The following is a 21376-nucleotide window of genomic DNA, read 5'->3' on the forward strand; positions in this document are numbered from 1 at the left end:
GTTAGTCCAGCATGCGAAAGCAGGACTACCAAAAACAAGGAAATATTTCACTATTACGCTGTCACTACCGTAAGCTTAGAGGAAAGAGCTAGGATTTAGGCAGGAGAGGGGGCACTAGACAAAGGATCTGAAGTTCAGGGTCAAGAACACCCCTACCTCAGCCCATACTAGGATGTCCTTCTGCTGGAATCCTCACAAGATTCTGGATTTTCCTTCATGGTACTTCCCACAATTGAAGTTATTTATAAAATTATTTGTATAATAGGATCTATTTCACTGCTAAATTGTATTCCCAAGTAGAACACAATGCCTCAAACACTATAGTATTTAACAAGTATTTTAAAGGAATTGCAAGTTGAATGCTCAGGAGAGAGAGTCTAAACAGAAACAAAACACAATCATAAACAATTACAAAAAGCAGTTTTAAATTTTAATGATGCCACTTGTCTACTGATATCCGTTGTGCTTTATAATCTAGCAAACATATCGGGCTGTAAGAGAAGTTTCTAAATGCACCATTTTAGGAGGGAAATGACCCACAAATACATGTTGTCTTGGGTCTTCTAGTACCTTTAACTTTGTTCAGAAACTCATTACTGTTTTTAAAATAAGAAATTAATTGTGAACACATAGACTAAATAAGAAATCTATTGTTAAACCAGTTACATGAAATTCTCTAAGTATATGCATATTGGAGGAAATAATTCAACATTAGCTTAAGGGTTTCATTTCATCTATCCATGGATAAATAAAACAAAATGTGGTATATACGTACAATAGGATATTATTCACCTTGAAAAGAAAATAAATTCTGATACATGCTACAATGTGGGTGAACTTTCACGTTAGGCTAAGTGAAATAAACCAGACACCAGAGAACAAACAGTGTGTGATCATGTAGCTCAAGTAGTCAGATTTATAGAGAGAAAGTAGAATGGCTGTTACCTGGGCCAGGGAGAAGAAGGTAATGGGAGTTTTAATTAATGGGCACACAGTTGCAGTTTGGGACAACGAAAACGTTCTGGAGATGAATGGCGCTGATGTACATAAATGTGAGTGCATTGCAGTGGAAAAAAGACGGGCACTCTCTAAAGAACGTGATTTTCCAACCACTATCCTGTACATCTGAAACTAATACAGAATAATATTGAATGTAAGCTGTATTTGAAAAGTAAAAAATATATATAAAACAAGATTTTATCAAAAATAAATTGTAAAAGTCAAATTAAAAAATGTTTTTATGATTTATAAAAACATATTGGTTTTATTTTGTCCAGAAATATAAAACATTTTCAAACATGTAATTAAAGTATAAAAATCATGAAATATACCTACACCAAGATTAAATAGATGGAAATGTCTCGCATTTTTCCATCTATTTTTATAAAGTGTTACTCCATCCCTCGCCCCTCTGCCTAAAGCTGATGTATATTCCCCTGTATGTTAACTTTAACAATATAAGAGTATAACCATAAATGAAAAAAATGATGAAAATGATAAATTTCATGTATATTTTGTCACAATAAAAACATAAAATGGCAAAAAAAAGCTTCAGTTGAGGTCAGCATCTCATCAGCAATATTGTTGAAGTTGTGTTCATGATATTACAGGTTTCTCAGGCCTATGTGTAGTTTTTGCTCAATCTATTGAAATAAATTCGGGAGTTTCATCCTATTAAAGCCATCAGTTTGAATTTAAATTTGAATTACTTAATCTCATGCTTCCCCATGTTACTCAGATTTATATTTCCAACTAATTTATCAATTAGTTGAGATACTAACTCTCTTTTATTTGTTTACAAGTATCAATATTAAAAATCAATATTTTTATTAAGTATATGTATAAACTTGGCAAGTAGTGGCCTCAATCTTTGTCTTGGATTAGACAAAGATATTTATGTAAAATAAAATATGAATATTTTGTAAAAATAAGAATTATGTAAAAATTTGAAACAAAATGAATATACACATAATAGAAGATTGTGTTGGTTATATCCATTCATATCAATGTTAATATTCATAATACTAATATTATTTCTATTATAACTTCACTGAGAAAATGTTATTTTAGATCTTTTTTCTAATATGCAACCGTATATGGCAAACAGAGGAATTAAGAATCTGGAATCTGACATCAGCCTTCCTGGGAACAAATGTCAACTTTGTCATGTATAGTTATGAGGACTCCACAAATATTTCAACAATCTGGGCTTCAGTTTTCCCATTTATAATATAAAGAAAGAACAGTTACTATATCAGAGGGGTGACTTACATATAGTAAAGACCTATGGATTTGCCTGGCACATATTTAGCCCAAAATCAATATCAGGTATATATTGCTCAAATGCATATTTGATAGCATACTGAGGCTGCAGACCTCAATTTCAAAGCATTTTTAAATAGGTAGTTATTATGTAGTTATGCTTCATGCATTTTCAGAGGTTACCTGGTAGAACTATTTTCAAACCATTTACATGGTTAAGATAACGATTTTGAAGAGAAAATTCCTTAAGCCATTCAAAATCACAACAATGCCAGATACAATTTTTGTAATATGACATTCTCTGCAAACCATTCTTTATAAACAAATTGATCTAGATTTATAATGCTATTCTGTGGTATAAGATAAAAAGAGACCTTGTTGGAATTGACTCAAAATATTCCACACTTGGGGTTTCCCTGAGAACAAGTAGAGAAAAATGATTAATCAATATTGCATTTTATGTTTACCTCATACATTTATGAATTCTAATCTTAAACACCAAATAAGAAAGTTATAATAACTATAAATATCACTTTCAAACTCTTTGCCTATATTCACACACAATAAAATAGGCTATTTTTAGAATCAATACAAATATGTCCAAAAAATAAAGTGTGCAAGTGGTCCAACACTGAACTTCACAGTCTATCAGTTATGTGTCTTGATCCCCAAATCAGAAGAACTATTTTCTTTGCTTGTTGCTAAGTCATATTCTCCCCTTATGGGATTTAAGAATCTAATAGCCTAGCAAATTAAATGTAAAGAGAAAAAAATAAAAAGAAAGTAAACAAAAAAAATGAGGGAGGTATGATTTAGTTATAACAAATTTTTATAGTGTCCTTTTTTATATGCTTATATCATCAAGCCAAAACATGAACACATAAGTCAGGAATATCATTTAACCTTACAGACTTTTGTTAGAGAGGACCTAAGAATAGATATTTCTCTAACTAAAGTAATACATGATAGGGACGTATCCTCCAGGCAGTGCTCCGTACTTAGGAATAATCTCAGGCAACTATCAAATATGGAAAATATATGTCCACTCTGTTCAATTTGTTTTATGGGGTTATGTTTTTAATTATTATTATTTCATGTACTTCTTTGATATCTCAGATTTTCACTTAGAGGGAAGTTGATGTGGGCATTATAAAATGTATCAAACTAATATCCTTTATAGTCTTTATTTATATAAGCAAAATAATGGAGTGACTTTCTCTAAGGTCTGTCATGATGTGATTTAGCCACACATCTTAAACATTCTATTAACAGGTCAAAATATTCTTCCAGATATAAAATTCTTCAAATTATTTGTTTTTGAATTAAATTTATCGACTGACATTGATTAATGATATTAAGCTATTTGTTAAGTAGAAATCGGGAAACACACATAACTTGAAAGGAAAATGTCATTTATGAGAAATAAAGAAACTACTCACTAACTTTTGAATTGTCTCTGATGAAGAAAAGCGATCAGATTTTATCTCCCCACTACACTGGATTAAGATAATTTAAAGGATTGATCCTATCTTCCCAGAAATGCAAGAGCTAGAAACCTCATAGGTGTCAAAAACAAATATAGTCTTAAATCTCTGTTGGTAAGTTTCATTAAATCTTTTTTCCCCCCAAAATTAGAAACTTGCTAAACATAATAAAAACTCTCATCAAGAGTAGTTTGCCTTTCCCTTGCATTTTATACACTTTCACATATATTTCCTCAACTGGAACTTAATTTTTTAGTGCTCACCAAATAAAAGATGAGAGTTGAATAAATAACCTACAGGGAGAGGAATTTGTAGAGTGCCTGATGGGACAGGTACAGTAAATTATAAATCAAAAGAGAGGTTAAAAATCAGCGTCGAGGGACTAAATATATACGGGGAGAGTGAAAGTCACTGAGCAAGGAGAGAGAACAGAAATGGGCCCTGTCAGTGTTAGCCAAGAGTGTACACACCATACAGAGCAGAAAATAAAGAACACGAAGTGACTTTTAAATCTCTTGAGAAAAGCTTGGTGAAATTTCTTTTAGTAAACCTAGTAAAATTCTCTGATAATGCAGAAAAGTTTCAATTGCTTAAATTTGTTCTAATCTAGGACTGCATCACAGCTGTTAACTAATCAGAATGTGGCATTTCCATAATGACACTTTATAAGACCCATTTTCTACCTTGCGGTTCCTAAAAATTGAATTACATACATTTAGCAATTTTCTAAGTGCTTTAAAAATATCTCTATTCTCTCATCTTGCTATTTGAAGTTTTATCTTTCAAACTAGCACTTCCTGCAACACCATGAGAGAGAAAAAATAACGGGAAAGGCAAAGAACACTTAGAAATAAGACTTCATTTTCTTTTAAGATTACTGGCTCCAGAGGAAAGCCTTTTTAGTTTAGTTTAAATTTGTTTTGAATAGTTTTTGCTGTTGTCCTTTAAAAAAGTCATAGTAAAAATACTGGCTTGCCTCAAATTCATTCAATAAAGGAATTGGGGAAGTCCCTCCATACAATACAGCCGGAAACTTCATTTTGTTTCTCTCCATGGACTTTAGACTCTTACTTTGACAGCTTTGAGCCCTCGGAATTTCTAGCTGTGTAATCCTGAAGGCCTCCAGTAGAGTGTCTTACTCTAGACCAGTGCTATTAAAAGTGCTGCTCCTCAACAGGTTAAGATGCTTATTGAAGAATGAAATTAAAGGCACTGCTTCCTTAAGAAAGTGCAGTAATTTCTCTTATTCATGACTTCCTTTTTTATGGTTTGAGCCTTGGTCAACCTTGGTTTTTAAATATTAAATGAGCCCAGCTGGTGTTGCTCAGTAGCTGAGCTTCAACCTATGCTGCAGGAGTTTGCGGTTTGATTCCCAGTCAGGGCACATGCCCGGGTTGAGGGCTGGATCCCCAGTGGGGGCGTGCAGGAGGCAGCCGATCAATGACTCTCTCATCATTGATGTTTCTGTCTCTCCCTCTCCCTCTCCCTTCCTCTCTCTGAAATCAACAAAGACATATTTTTAAAATAATAATAAAATAAATTTAATTTAATTTAAAAATATTAAATGAGCCCTGACTGGTGTGGCTCAGTTGGTTGGATGTCCCCTGAACATTGAAAAGTTGCTGGTTCCATTCCAGGTCAGGGCACATGCCCAGGAGCTGTGGAAATCAAACAGCTCAAGCAATCAAGTGAATATCCAATGAAGAAAAGGCCACATTTGGAATAATAGAAAATTTTGTTGTGATTTTATTAACCTTTTCTCGTCTCCTCTCTAGTGTGGCATGGTGAATTTCAGGGGATTCATGACCCAACTTCAGTTCTCCTCTGCAAACTGGAGAGAGCAGAGTGAAATGATTTTGCACTGTTCTAACCTGTTTGTAGACTGCCTGAGAGATTAGTCTCAAAGTATAGATACCTAAAACAGATCAGATCTCAGGCTAGTGCAACCTAGGAAAGCAGTAAAGCAGCAGAGATAGCTCATTAAAACTGCAGGGGGCTAATGACCCACAGACACCTGAGGCAAGAGGTTTCTGAGGGAGAAATAACAATAAAACAACAAAGGCCCAAGAAGAAGCAGGGCTAAGACCCTTAGAGAAATTAGGATATTTAAAAACACTCATGTATACAGATAAGGGAATTGGCGGTAGGGGAAAAAGGACACAAATTGGTCCAGGGAAGATAATGCCCAGAAAAGGCCAGGGAAGATGTTAAGCCTCCATGCTGGGCTAATTAGTGAAGGTCTGAGCCTAAACAGAGACAGTCTGCAAAGACTGGGAGATATGGCTGTTTTTGTTTGTTTATTTGTTTTTTCAAATGTCCAATTTTCAGTGAGAGATTATAAGGCATACAAAGAAAGAGGAAAATACGGCCCATGCAAAGGAATAAAATAAACCTCCAGAAACTATCCTTGAAGACACAGGCTTCCCACTTATTAGACAAAGACTTTAAACAACTGTCTTAAATATACTAAAGAAAACCATGGACAAACTTTTCTGATGAAAATGTATTAGCAAAATTCAGTTATCAGTGAAAATAGAATTTCAAAGAATTTTATAAAAAAATGTAAAATTATTTTAAAATATTGATTACATAAAAATATACTTTTATATATTCAGTTACATAAGCTATATTATTAAAATAATTTCACATTTCCTGTTATTTTTCTTAAAGATATTCAAAAATTTGCAATAAACCATTTATATAGACAACTGATTTTTGACAAATGTCATGACTATACAATGGGGAAAGGACAGTCTTTTCAAACAAATGGTATTGGAAAAAACCAGATATCTACCTGTAAAAGAATGAAGTTGCACCTTTACCTCATACCATATAAAAAACCTAATTCAAAATGGATCACAGACCTAAACATAAGAGCTAAAACTATACAATTTTTAGAAGAAAATGTAGGGGAAACACCTCATGAGATTGAATCTGGCAATGGTTTTATGGTTATGACACCAAAAGCCCAGACAACAACAACAAAAGGTAACTTAGATGATATCAAAATTAAAATAGTTTATATATCAAAGGACATTACAACAGCATGAAAAAGTAACACGTGAAAGAAGACAAAGTATTTGCAAATCACGTTTCTAATAAGAGGTTAATATCCAGAATATGTAACTAATTCCTACAACTCAATGAACAAAACAAATACCTCCAAAGATCTGCAAAGAGCCTATAAAGACAAGATGCTCAACATCACAAATTATGAGGGAAACGCGAACCAGCACCAACCCAGGTAACACTTCCCAGCCATTAGGAGGGGTAGGAGTGGTGATATATGGCAACCCCATGTACTCTCTCCATAATTTTCTGTAAATCTAAAGCTGTTCTAACAAATAATGTCTATTATTTTTAATGAAAGAAGAAAAGAAAAGCAAAAAATTAGCAGCTAACAATTGGTGGCAAGAATACATAAAATTGGAACAGTGCTGTTGCAAATGTAAAATGGTGTGATTGCTGTGAAAAGCAGTATGGATGTTCCCCCGAAAATAAACACAGAGTTATATCATCCAGCAATTCCACTTTTGGGGAAGAACTAAAAGCAGGGATTTAACAGATATGTGTACACCCATGTTCATTGCATTATCATCAGCCAAAAGGTAGGAGAAATCAGTGTCCATCAACAGGTAAATAGATTTTAAAATATGGAATATGGAAAAAATATAGTATTATTTAGCCTTAAAACGGAAGGCAATCCTGACCCAGGCTACAACATGGACAAACCTTGAGACATTATGCTAAGTGAAATAAACCTGCTGCAAAAATACTAATACTGTATAACTCCACATTTATGAGGTACCTAGAGTCATAAAATTCATAGAGACAGAAAGTGGAATGGCAGTTGCCAGGAGCTGGGCGGACAGGGGCGTGGAGTGATATTGTTTCATGAGTACAGAGCTGAAGTTTTACAAGAATTCTGGAGACTGGTTGCACAACAATGTGAATATACTTAATGTTACTGAACAGTCCACTTAAAATGCTTAAAAATCAGAATATAATAACAGAGATGAAGTCATAAAAATTATTTTCATATTTTTAAAAAAATGAAAAGATTTACTAATTCAACCAGTTGTTCAGTATAGGACCAAAAGTAACTTTTTAATGTGTTACTATCTTTAAACACTTAGAAAATTATTTTACCATTGTGCCCTCATTCCCCAGACATTTAAGCAAACCTAAATTCACTATAAGATTTTTGTTTGACTTGGTGTCTCAATCTATGTGCTGGGCTAGATAGCTGGGAAGGTGGGGGCGGGAGGGGTAGGGGGTGCAGAGACTTGACTTTCCCTTTCCACATCCTAACATTTTCACAAGGAGGTTTCAATAAATAGTTGTTGAATGTAATGCATATTCAGAATGATTATAAGTAATGTTATTTATATATAAATATTATTGATATTTCTGATTTATTTTTTAATTTTTCTTTTTTCCCTCCCCCTCCCTCCTTCTCTCCCTCCCTCTGTCTTTCTCTCTGTCCCTCTTTCTGTCACTCCCTGTCCCTCTCAACCTTCCTCACCTTCCTCACTGCCTCCTTTCTTCTTTCTCTCTGTCTATAATTTTGTTACTGCAGAGCAGAAAAACATGTTGTGTTTATCTATTGTCCAAAGTTAACATAAACTCATGGTTATAAATCTTAAATAAATAAAACATGAATGCAAATAGAAGCACAATTATAAAACAGAAATAATTTAGTTGTTTTTCCTTGTAGCAATAATAACCCACTAGGAAAGAGACCTGTGTTTGATCTCAAATAAAAGTGGCTGATAATGAAGTTTTATTTGCTATATTACCACCCTGAATCTCATTGGTTATTATTGCAGAAATGTGCCAGCTTTTCCTAGGTAATATGTAGCGACTAATGCAATTTCAGTAGAATATTGTATATTATGACTTCTGGCATGGAGTTTAATATTATGTTGCTGGTTCTCTCACGATGAATTAGAAATGAGAAACGCTTCAAGAAAATTGAACCTAGATTAGCATTTCAGGCTTCAAGTAATCCTTAGTTTCTCTTTTAATAAAGCATGTAAAATATTCTTCCCTTCCATTTCTCTTAATTTCTGTTTCCCTATCAAGGTTTATCATTTTGTTTTGCTGATATGTTCTTTTGCTTCTAAACTTAAATGTATAGACAAAAGAAATATTTTTTCACCTTCTTACTCTGTGTACATCATGCTTCTAAAGTTACTTATAACTCAAGCAGCGTGAAGAAAAATGACACTTTTAGTGAGGAGGAAAAATAGATTTCAGAGTACCTCCAAGATACCCATGCAAATTAAATGAAAATTGGAAGAGCTAGATTTATTTCACATGAATAGATATTTTCTTACAGAATAAATACAGGGTTGCTTGAGTGGAAAAACCACTGATTGGCAAAAGACAGGAGAAAGGCTGTCCTATTTTACATATAAATGAAACTGTGGTTTTTAAAAAATGTGTATTAAAGTTATAGAAACAATTTGAACTCTTAGAAAGATATCCTTCCCTCCTTCCAAAGAAAAAAGAATAGTAATGTAATTACTGAGCGTGTATTTTTTCCACTTATGTATGGAAACATTTAAAAAATATATTTAAGCCTTATTTTTTATACAGAAATAAGAAAGATCAAAAGTATAAATTAAAGCTTTACCTTAAAAACAGAATAATTTAAAAAACAAGTGTCTGTTACATAATTATTTTAATACTTTGACTATCTAAATTACATCCAAGGTAATGTATCAAAAAAGGGTTCAATTGGAACTTTCTGTGTTGGAGAAAATATTTTAAAATATTTAATATTTAATATAAAATAATATCCTTAAGATATATTTTATATTGACAAACATTTGTAGAAATTCTTACCTTACAAACTGTATTGGTAACTCTCAAATAGATATTTTCTTTAAATATGCATAATTTAAACATCAAGTTTGATAACCATAGCCCATGTTTTCAGAAGATTGGTGAAATTTTGTCATTTATTATTGGAGAGAGAAAAACTGAAGAGTATCTGAGATTTAGTAGCAGTGTTTTATTAATTTAACCTCAAACATATTTTTAATAAGAAGCCTATGTTTGTTTACATTTATTTTAATTAAAAATTTTCCCAAGTAAAATGTTTAGCAAAGCCATGAGTTTTAAAATTGGTATTTTTCAGAAAGAAAAAATATTTCTTTGCAATGTTATTAAATAAAGTATTGTCCTTTATATTTCCTATTGATGAATGATATCCATTTAAGTAGGTATATAGACAATAGATTGACACATGTAGAGACAAAAGAGGTAGAAATAGAGAAGTATATGTTGAGACCATCTTTCTATCAAAACATAGTTATATGCTGTTCATTAAATAATTATTCTCTTATGATGCTTAATGTAATAATGAATTGGGAAAGGGAAACACTGATTCCTGGGAATGGCACTGAAGCTATCAGTTGACTTAGGTAGATTTAGGAGCAGTAATTGGTCATGTGTGCTTATGATTTCCAGTCAAAACAATGTCATCTAAAGTCATTTTTGTCAGCTCTTTTTATTCAATACCACCACTGATTCCCCCTTTTTTTCTCACCCTCCAAACATTTTAATATAAAAAAGATGTAGGAAATTTAATATAGAACACATGAAAAATATAAAAATCTAGAGGAAAAGAAATGCTTATCTAATGAACTTTCCGGTTTGTTCCTTTTTCATATTTGGTTAAGTTGTTCGCTTTCTGACTTGAAGAGAGATGAGCTGCGTATGTGCTGAGATTCCCACAGGCTCTGTAGGCCAGCAGGAGGCTGGCTATCCCGCTATGTTTGTTAATCTTCATAGAAGCCTCAGGATGAAAGTGATCTTTAAAATAATAACTTCAAAGTCTCTTTCATTTAAAGGCCCCTATTTACCAGTCAGACAAGTCATGCTTCAAAAGCACACGTTATATTAGGCACGCGAAGAAATGTACCTCAGCTCAGGACAAGGGCACTTTCCAACACTTCATGATTCATGACTAGAGAGAAGGCAGCTATGACCCTCCGGAGCAGGCCGCCAGCTCCTGAGCCCTACCTTCTCGTGACCCACGCGTGCTCGTGGAGGACCTGAGCTGGGCTGCCCCTGCGTAGCCCCGTCCTGGGGCTGGGGACCTCACCACTTTCTCGGCTGCTCTGCAGGGGACAGTGATCTGTGATCCTGATATTCTGTAGCCCTCGAACCCATCAGAACACACACAACACAAATATACCCTGAAATCAAATTTCACCTATATAGGAGAAACTATTTTTTTATGATCCTACTATTTCTCTTATCAGGTTTTTTGTTTGTTTATTAGTACTTGGTTTTGCCTCCATAAGAATCTTCTCTCTGCACGAAGTTGCTTAGGAGCACCTACGTGTCACCCTCAGGTGATCATCCAGTTCTTCCCTGGTTGATTTTTTTTTTAAAGAACAAGGTTGAAAGAGCCATTTTACAATGTTAGATTTTGCCTTTAATTTAAAGGGAAAGTGAAATATATGCAGTTAAAAGAAAAAGTGCTCTGTATTACAAAGATATAATCTATGGAGAATTTACGTTATAAAGTGATACTTTAATATTATCACACTTGATAATCAATCTGAAGAAGTCTAGTCTTCATTCATTCACTCACTTATTTGTTCAATGTATTCTGTGTCTACTATGTATTTGAAAGTTTTAGATACTAATCCCCAGGCTTAATTTTCCATCTCAGCCAAAAATTCAAAATGTATTATATATTTGTAAAATTCATATATAAACTGTTAAAATTAAGAAAACATGTACTAAAGATATTATTTCTATCAACACATAACATATAAATGCTTATTCACAAAGGGCTCTGTCAGATCTATATTTTATCATGCCTTGATAGTTTATAGATACTGTCTCATATTTTTTATTTCTTATATATCGAGTATACGTAATGGTCATTAAATAATTTCTTTTCATTAAGCACAAATGTACATGTTTATATATCAACTTGAACATTTATTTTTCACTTTTTCCTTACTCTTTGAACTAATGATGTGTTTTATGTTTTTTAAATAAAATGATGAGACAATGATAATGTATTATTGATATAAATTTGTCATAAGATTTTTGAATAAATTTCTTGGGCTGTTAATGACATCAATATTTATGCTTATCATAGTCATAGTTTTTGCTCACATGTAGTTTGGATGTGATGCTTTCATTAAACATAGGTAACAAAGCTATTCTTATAACAAGGGCACAGTGTTTCATTAAAAATGTAGAAGCCAAATGATAATGAATAATTGATAGCACTACATTTTAAAAGATCTTAGATACTATAGCAGTGCTCAGTTTACCTCATCAACGTCTGATACTTCTTTACAAATTATCAATATAAATTAAGTGTACATTTGAATTGCTCTTGTGTTTAGAAAAATTTTTGATTGTGGTTTTAAATATGTAATAAAATTTACCATTTTGCATGTGTAGTTCAGTGAAATTGAGGACATTCACATTGTGCATGTTTAGAAGATTTCTTAAAATATATTTTTATTGATGTTAGAGAGAGAGGAAAGGAGACAGAGAAAGAGAAACACCGATCAGTTACCTCCCGTACTCACCCCGAGTGGGGATCCAACCCGCAACCTGGGTATGTGACCAGGAATTGAACAGGTGACCTTTCGGTGCACAAGATCATGCTCAACCAACTGAGCCACACAGGCCAGGGCATAGAATATTTTATATTTAGTTTCATTTATAGCATCTAAATGCTGATTAAAGTTGATACATATCCCTTCTTCATCAGATGTTTCAGAGTATTGTAACACAACTGCTAGTGAAATAATTCAGCATAACTTTTTTACCCTATTGTGTTGAATTAAATTCTAATTCTTTGATCTTTATTAAGATACTTTTTTGTGTGACTACAAACGATTTTTTGTTACACGTCTTTCTAGAGATATAAGAAAACAACAAGCAATATTATCCTCAAAGGCATTATACAATGCAGACATTTCAGTCATGATTACTTGTCTAAAGGTAATGGGATAAAAATAATTATATTAGCAATAGAGTTTTCAACCAAATTTTAGATATTTCTAAACCAATTTTAGTTTTCTAAACCATTTTGTTTAGAGAGAATTTGATGTTAAAGACAGTGAGTGAACTTCACAAAGCAAGGTTGGGTCTTGCTAAATGACTACATACGCATTTCAGTAGTTAGTAAATAATGATGACATTCTGGGCTGCACAGAATCCATTTCACCCATGAAAAAAGGCAGGCTCTTGAAAAAGTAAGATAAGATGGATATAGAGAACTGCTTAGCTGCCAAATCATTTAGATCAGAAAATATTTATTCTATGAGCAAAAAGCTTATATCCCAGTTGGATAAACAACATTTCCAAAGGTAAATAAACTATAAAAACATTTCTATGTTTATAGTTCTTAAGATTGTATTTTTTGATATCTCCTGACTTCAAGCAGCAACATGTGATTAAAGTATTTAAAGCAACCACCAAACAACCAAATAAAGCATTTAAAGGAATGTATTATCAGTTTATTTCCTCACCCATGATGGACCAAGAAAAATCATGGTTTGTATGAGGTAATCGCCAAATATTTTCTGTATCTTATCTGTTGCTAAATGAACAGCTTGTAGGAAGTAGAAGAGGTGAGGCTAAAATCTGGTTGAAGCTTTTACTGATAATACTGAAGTTGCGCTAATATTCGGTAACTTCAATATAAGAAACAGTGATGCAGAGAATGCAGCCTGGGAAGCATCCTCCTGTTCCTTTGAGCATGTCACTCCCAGCAGTCTCACACTTCACTCCTTTTTCAAAGCTAGCCCCTTTATGTCAGTAAAAATTTGGGATCCACGCCTGGAGAAAACAAATATAATATGTGTTGTTTCCCTCAGGGTTCCCCTCTCCCACCTTCGCCTCCCGGTTATTCGGCCTACGTTTGCTCCATTTGCTTTACCCTCCGCGGACGGTCCTCAGTCCAGCATCAGTGTCTCCTGCTGCACTCTCGTCGTCTCCACTTCCTTCTTTCTCCTTGCATTCTTTTAAAGCTCACAGTAGATCAGGATTTGCGGCTTTTTGCTGTTTTGTTTATTTAGTGGTGGTGGTTTTACTCTGCTGCATGCCCAGTGCCTTCATCAGGATCAGTATCTATATCGGTCCATATACCGTGTGTATTAGGTGCACTGTAAGTATTTCCCCCTTTCCTACTCTTGCCCTTTTAATATAGGCCCTCTCCGTTTTTGTTTTCCTTTTACTCTTATTTATCAGCCTCGATTTTTTTTCTCATGCTTCTCTTTTCCAGTAACATGCCCTTGTCTCTTATCACCCTTTCTTGCTCCCTTCATTCTGCTAAAATGTTTAAAAAATTATTAATTACCTAATCTCAAATCCAGTGACCTCTTCATAGGCCTTTTGCCTCTGCATGAAAGATTATACAGTTTGCTCTTTATTATTATTATTTTTAAATCCTTGACCTATAAACTACTGTTCACTCCTGATTCTTCTTCAACCTCTTGTATTGTTTTTTCGTAGTATCCTCATTGACTTCCACCCTCCTGATTGTTAATCAAATGTTCCCCAAAGTTCTCCTATCTATTCTCATGCCTTCAAGTGTCTCAGTGATGGATGGTAATTAACCTGTATTGTACTAACCCTGTATTAGGATAGTGTGTCTGGCCTTTCTTATAACACCCACACAAATTTATATCAGGAATCACTGATGTCGACATTTTAAATAAATAATATATTAATGCCTCATGACTAGGGGAAAACAGAGCTAAAAATTAGTCAGTCAAGCTGATCCCAAGACATTTTAGTTACATCGTATTACCTTTCTTCACCAACGTACTAATTTTTTATTCTTTTTTATATTCCCTTTGCCTTTTACGTGCATAGAAACGGGAGCATCTTAGCTTCAAGACAAGTCTATCACATGGGCTGTCAGTAACATTGTAGGAAAAGAGTGTATACAGGTATTTTGACCCTGTGATATTTTTAGGAAAGAGACATAAGGGTCAAGAGATGGTTAATGTGTAGAAGTCATCTTCTAAAATGACCTTTTTTGGGTACTGTTGGAGACACTGTTGGAGACTCCCTGAAATGCCAAACAAGGTAAATGTGTTGCGGATTCTGGCAGTTGTTTTCACATTCAATAATCATTCTGAAAAGAAATTTGCCATGCATTCATCTTCACATATTAATATGCCAGAAATTAATTTAAGTTTTGAGTGTTGATAAAAATTCTGATACCATATAAAGTAAAAACTACACCTGAAAGGGCTGATGACAAGCTCTCCTTCAGTCAATAGAGCAAAATTACTGATTATAAACCTGGGAATTTTCAGTGGAAGGTTTTATTTGGTCCCCTTTCTTAAGTAGTTTATTTTGGGGGACATGGCTGATAAACTTCCTTGGACAACAAATACATCAGAGTATCTAGCAAAGTAAATTAAATGGAAATGAATTGGGGGAAAAAATAAGTCACCCCCAAGTACAGTTGCTCTCCAAACTGTCCATACTATTTATAATTTGTCTCTGAAAACATCATATATTTGTATAAAGTAAAATCAAGCTATGACTTGAGATAAACATTTGTTTATTTGCTCTTATTAATGTGTCCAATACTGATACTGAGATTTGAAAGACACCTCACAAAAAATAGCACAAGGAAAGATGACAACTGTATCCTTGATGAAATTTTGTGTATGTGGTTTTTTGTTTATTTGTTTTTGTTGGTTTTTTAAATATGTTTTTATTGATTAGAGAGAAAGGAAGGGAGAGGGAGAGAGAGATAGAAACATCAATGATGAGAGTCATTGATCTGCTGCCTACTGCATGCCACCTACTGGATATTGAGCCTCCAACCCAGGCATGGGCCCTGACTGGGAATCTAGCAGTGACCTCTTGGTTCCTGGGTCGACACTCAACACTGAGCCACACCCAGCCTGGCTGTATGTGTTTTTTTAATGCCATCATTACAGGAACTTATTCAAACATTCATTTTGATATAAATCACTATTATGCTTGGAATGAGAAGAGGCAGTTCAGTGTAATGCAAAGCACACCTGAAATCAGTCATCTAAATAATTAAGTTTTCTGATATCTCAAAACCCCTGCAAATCTCATTGTTGAACCACTACGCTAAAATGTTAGTGTGACTTTCCCTATCGAGTGCAGAAAGGAAAGGTGCAAGATTATTTTGGTCCTCACAGAAACCAAGCCTTCACGCATCTGACAACACTTTAATCAGGACACCAAAGCAAATGCAGAACTGTTTCCATTTTTAGTTTCACAAGTCATTTGTTAGCTTTGCGAAAAAACAGAATGTTATATAATAACCATTCTACATTTATTGTAGGTGTGTATTAGTCTCTCCCTGGAAGTTCCCTGATGTAAAAGCTTCATTATTCTTTATGCCACCATCTGGTTGATGGTGCCTCAGTGGAAATTTTCTGTAGCCTGGAATGAAGTCAGAAATACTGTTTCAAAAATTTTCCAGTAGTTTAGTATCTAAAGATGTTTGAAATGTTTATTTTGATACCTATATATCCAATAAATCCAAGAACATCATCAAAACCCTTAGAATTCATTGCAAAAGGATAAACAAGTTAATTTTTCTTCTCAGTTTGCTTTCAAGACTTCAAATAAGGATATATAATGGTGAAATATTGGGCCAGATGCCTTAGCAAACTAAGAGATGAGTATATTCCAGATGCTAACTAACACCTCTTTCTCTGTTGTAGCATCCATTACCAGTCTTCTGAGGCATCTCTCCTTGGCCTACAGTTGATCACCTGCTCACTGTGTCCTTATATGGTGGTCCCTTGATTTCTGTTCCTTAATATTTTCTTATAAGGACACCAGTAATATTAGATTAAAGCCCACCCATACGACTTCATTTTACCTTAATTACTTCTTCATAGGCCCTGTCTTCAAATCCAGTCACAAGCCAAGGTACTGGGTGTTAGGACTTCAACATACGAATTTTGATGGGACATGATTCAGCTTATAACACTCCAGATGACCACTAGTCTACTGTAGTATTTTCATGCTTCTTAATTTCTTGTCACAGTGCTCTGTATATGGCAAATACTTAATAAATACTTATTTTATTTAATTAATTTATCTTCTTCAGTTTCAAGTTTTTTAATCCAATTGTGAGTGATATCAAAAGACTAGAATTTAGATGAAATAATACAAATTTGGGCCTATCAGAGCTGTAAAATTAAAAAACAAAAAGCAAAAACAGCTATGAGAAAAGTAGTTTTGATAGTTCATCTTTAAGTTGTCAAAATGTTTCTACTACCACAATCATTATCTTATATTTGCCTGTTTCCTGCATTTTATTATTGTTCTTTATGATGTAGCACTTTTTGAATATTTGTTTTCTCTTATTCTTCAAATGCATATATTGTTTCATTGGCTCTGCATGTATAGAGTTTTTTATGATGGGGAAAACTTCCCTGGAGAAATACTTGATTTATAAGATTATTTTAGTAATTTATTTTTACTGATTTTAAAGAAAGAGGAAGGGAGAGAGAGAGACACACACATTAGTGAAACAGGGAAACATTGACTGGCTGCCTCCTGCACGCCCCCCACTGGGGATCCAGCAGAAACCCAGGCATGTGCCCTGACAAGGGTGTCAGACCTGGGACCTCTGGGTGCATGGGACAGCGCTCAACTGCGTCACACCTGCCAAGGCTAATAATTAGTTTTCATGTTGAGTCTCACAACTGGAAGAGTCTTTCAATTTGTTTTATAAATTTCCTTTTTATAAAATATCACCGGGATAGAAAATTTTAATGAGAGTAAAATTAGAATGGAGTGACAGTCAGTCATTATCTGAACAGATATAAGAGAATTCTGGCAAAATGTAGTATTCTTTTTTTTCTTTGTTTTTAAAGGGCTTTCTATTTTGATGTATATTTCTTTGCAGTGATATAGCCCCTGTTACTGTTACCCAAGAGTCTGTGAAATGCAGCCTATTTTAGCATAAAGAAAAAACAAATCTCCTCTTTTGTGCTTAACCCCATTGCTATTTCTGAAACAGTAAGATGTACAATATGCAAATTTCACGCACAGTAATATGGGTAATGTATAATACAGTTTTCTCCTTTTTGCCCACCAAAATTAAACTCCTACTTATATAGCCTTACCGATGATTGCCCTATTCTGATGTTTAAGTTTGTGTTTCTTTTGTTTGTAAATATAAACCCTATAGATTATATAATTATGTTTATAATGTGGTTCATGGACACACTTTAAAATATGCAGTTGACAGTACTGTAAAAAATACTTTTAGCAACAAAATATACACATTATCTATGAATTCACCTGAAGCATAGTTCTTATTAGACATACAACAGCTAATTCCCTTAGAAACTTGCTCTCTGTCTCTCTTCTTAGCTGTGGCTGGTCAGTTTGTAGAATCTAATTAGCTATTTTTCATAATGTCAGTGTTACACATCTATTGCATATCGATTTAATGTCTTCACAAAGGCATGTCAAAGACGAGAGGAGACCAGAATAAGTGATAACTATCTGCTCTGAAAACCATGCCTGATTATTTTGTGTGCATGTGTGTTTTTAATATTGCTTTAAAATAGAAATTACAGACGTTACATGCTTACCTTTTCCAAAGTACCCTGTAGCTAGATAAAGATGTATAGTGGTATCTCTGGTATCTATCACCTCAGTAGTGTTCATGACCATCCATTAAATAAAAAACTGTGAAGTTGAGATGGGAGAGACCCACTTTTACAATTAATTTTCCTACAGAAGTTGGAATGTGTTAACAGAGTGATGAATTGCCAATTTAGTAATTGTAATTTAGGCTAAAGCACAATTTGCCAATTGGTTGCTGGGAGTTTTTTTAAATAGTTTTCTAGCCCTTGAGACTCTTTCCACAATGCTAACACTACCCCTTACCTCTCAGCAAAGGTATTTCACAGGGTGGAAATCTCAGCTCAAACAAAGCCATCCTGATTGTGAACAGAAGTAGATTTCCCCTCCCCCTCCGAAAGAATCTGTGAAGTCATAAAAGAAGAAATGAAATGTGCCTTGCAAAACCGAGTGAATTGTCAATTGACCAGTAATTCTTGGGCTGCTTTCCGCAGGGCAGAATGAAGAATTATCTAAGGGGGAAGAGGGTGAAAATGCCATAAAATTGGCTTGGATTCTTTCACTGGATAGGGGAAAAAAAGCGTCACAGACAAAGAAAAGAGTCTTTGGACTTGAAATATAATGAAAGTGATTTTTCTGAAAGGGCGAAGCAGATGGCATTTACAAAAGCAACTAAAGTTGGTGAATAGTGTAGAGTTTTCTTTGGTTATTTCTTTCCAGAGAGCATAACACTTGAGAAAGCTATGGGTCTGAAAGTTGATTACCAGGCCTTCAGATCTCTGGAACCAACTCAAGCTTAACTCTTGCTACTCCTAACTAACTGAATTTAGTCAATGCCTATTATTGCTAGTGAAAATAATATGACAGATATACGGGGAATAGTATAATTTATGCTTTTTGTTTAAGTTACTATTTTTACAAAGCTCAAATGCTAAATCTAGGAAAGACAAATAAATCAAGAAAGAAACTGAAAATTTTTCAACCCTTTAAAGCTGACCAGTCCTTCCAGTAAGTAAATGATGCTTTCAAAGTTCCATTTTCAGTGTTCAGCATAAACCAGGTGATTGATAAATGCATATTCTCTGACCACCACCTTTGAAAAATGTCAGACAAATTTGAATACCAATTATAGTTTTGGTAATAAATCGGTAATGGTAATGGTTTTGTAATCAATATTCCTCAGGCATAGATGCAATATTATATTAACATATGTGGCTTTAGAAATATGAAATCACTAGTTCAGATGAAGACAAGCCACTAAGAATATGTGTATAACTTTTATGCCTTTCAACGGAGACTGGTATAAAAATAAACAAGAAGAAGCAGTCTTAGATTTTAGAGCAATCTGTTCTATTATATTGCTTAGCCCCTACATTTTATAGATGATAAATCTGAGGTTCTAACAAGTCAAATGACTTAGTTTACATATCATGGCTAATAACCACCAGACCTTGGAGTAATAACCAATGTATAATGCCCTAAAATACAGGTGTCCGTGTTTTCCTTCTTGCTCTATTTTCTTCTAGTGAAATTATCTATTTCCATGGTTGCATTTACCATCTAAATTTCCACGGTTGCATTTACCATCATTTTTATGTCCTGCTCAGATATCTAGCCTTCCACTTATATTTCTGTATCCAACTACTTGCCATCAATTATCATAAGATCCTCAAAGTCACCATGCCCCAAATTAGGCTCTTACTTTTCATAAGTTCAGTTTTTAAAGACATTATCTCTAATTCACTCATGGCTTCCAAGCAGGAAGAGTGGATGTCGTCTTTAATGGGAACCTTCCCTCTTCTCATATCCATGCAATGGCATTTTAAAAATAGCTATCATTTCTTATCATCCCAGTTCTTACTACCCTACTGGTTTACTCCAACAACCTCCTACAGGCATAGGAACTTTTTTTTCTTTTTTGTCATTTCTTCTCTTCAAAAGCTCTTTGTTACACATTTTGAATTCACTGTTTTCCCTGCTTGAACCCTTGAGTCATCCCCTATATCTCAGCCACAATGCAGTTTCTTGACCCAGCTTTGTCTGCCTGATTTAGATGCTCTTCTATGTGCTTCTACACCTACCAGTCCATCCTTTATTTAATAGCATTGATCACACTGTTCATAGTTTATCTCTTCTTATAATCATTCTCACCCACCTGAACTAATCTGTGGAAAGGCAGGAATTATATACCTTTCCTGTGTATAGTTATATACCCAAAGTCTATTTCAGGGCCAGAAAATTAATAAATAGCTATGAAATAAATATATAAACAAACAACTGAATGAATGTCAAATATCATCTTACAAAAGCAAGGTAGAATATGAAAAATGAGAAATGATATTTCTAAATATCCCATACTTTTCTATGGACCACCTACAAATTAAACATGCTCAACTGTTGTTTGATTTCTAATTTTAAATTAATTTAATCTTTAAAAAAACTTCTTTTCTTGTACCATCATGAGTGAAGCTTGATCAGGTAATCCAATCTTTAAAAAATAGGCTATTATACACTAAAATTTTCCTAAAGGAAAAAAAAATTAGCAATTTTTTGTATATAATATTCATGATTTACTTTTGGTAATGATGTATGAACAATTAATTTTAAATACCTTTAAGTTTATTTATAAGAGCCTTAAATCCATTTTCTTTATTATTAATCTCTCTAACACTTTTTTAGTAGATACCAATTACTATTAGTCCAAGTTTAAATATGAGTGGAACAAAGCATAAAATGCCATGTCAGTTTTTATACTGAATTTGAATTTATTTGTATTCCAGGAAGACAATTCACATTTTCTAATTTCTTATTGTTTTATCTGGGATTACCCAGAAGCAGACCTTGAGACTAGTAGTATAACTAGTTTGCTTGTGCAAGTGGTTTCTTTAGGAGATGAATCTAGTAAACAGTGACAAGTAAAGAAATGAGACAAGTAAAGGGGGAGAAAATAACACCTTACTCAGAGGTCTCCTATCAGACAGTCATAGAGCTGTGGTACTTTTATACCAACTCCCATGAGTCTTGCCTTTAGGTCT

Source organism: Miniopterus natalensis, chromosome 7, assembly GCF_054644295.1.
Source record: "Miniopterus natalensis isolate mMinNat1 chromosome 7, mMinNat1.hap1, whole genome shotgun sequence".
In the NCBI taxonomy this organism is placed as follows: Eukaryota; Metazoa; Chordata; class Mammalia; order Chiroptera; family Miniopteridae; genus Miniopterus; species Miniopterus natalensis.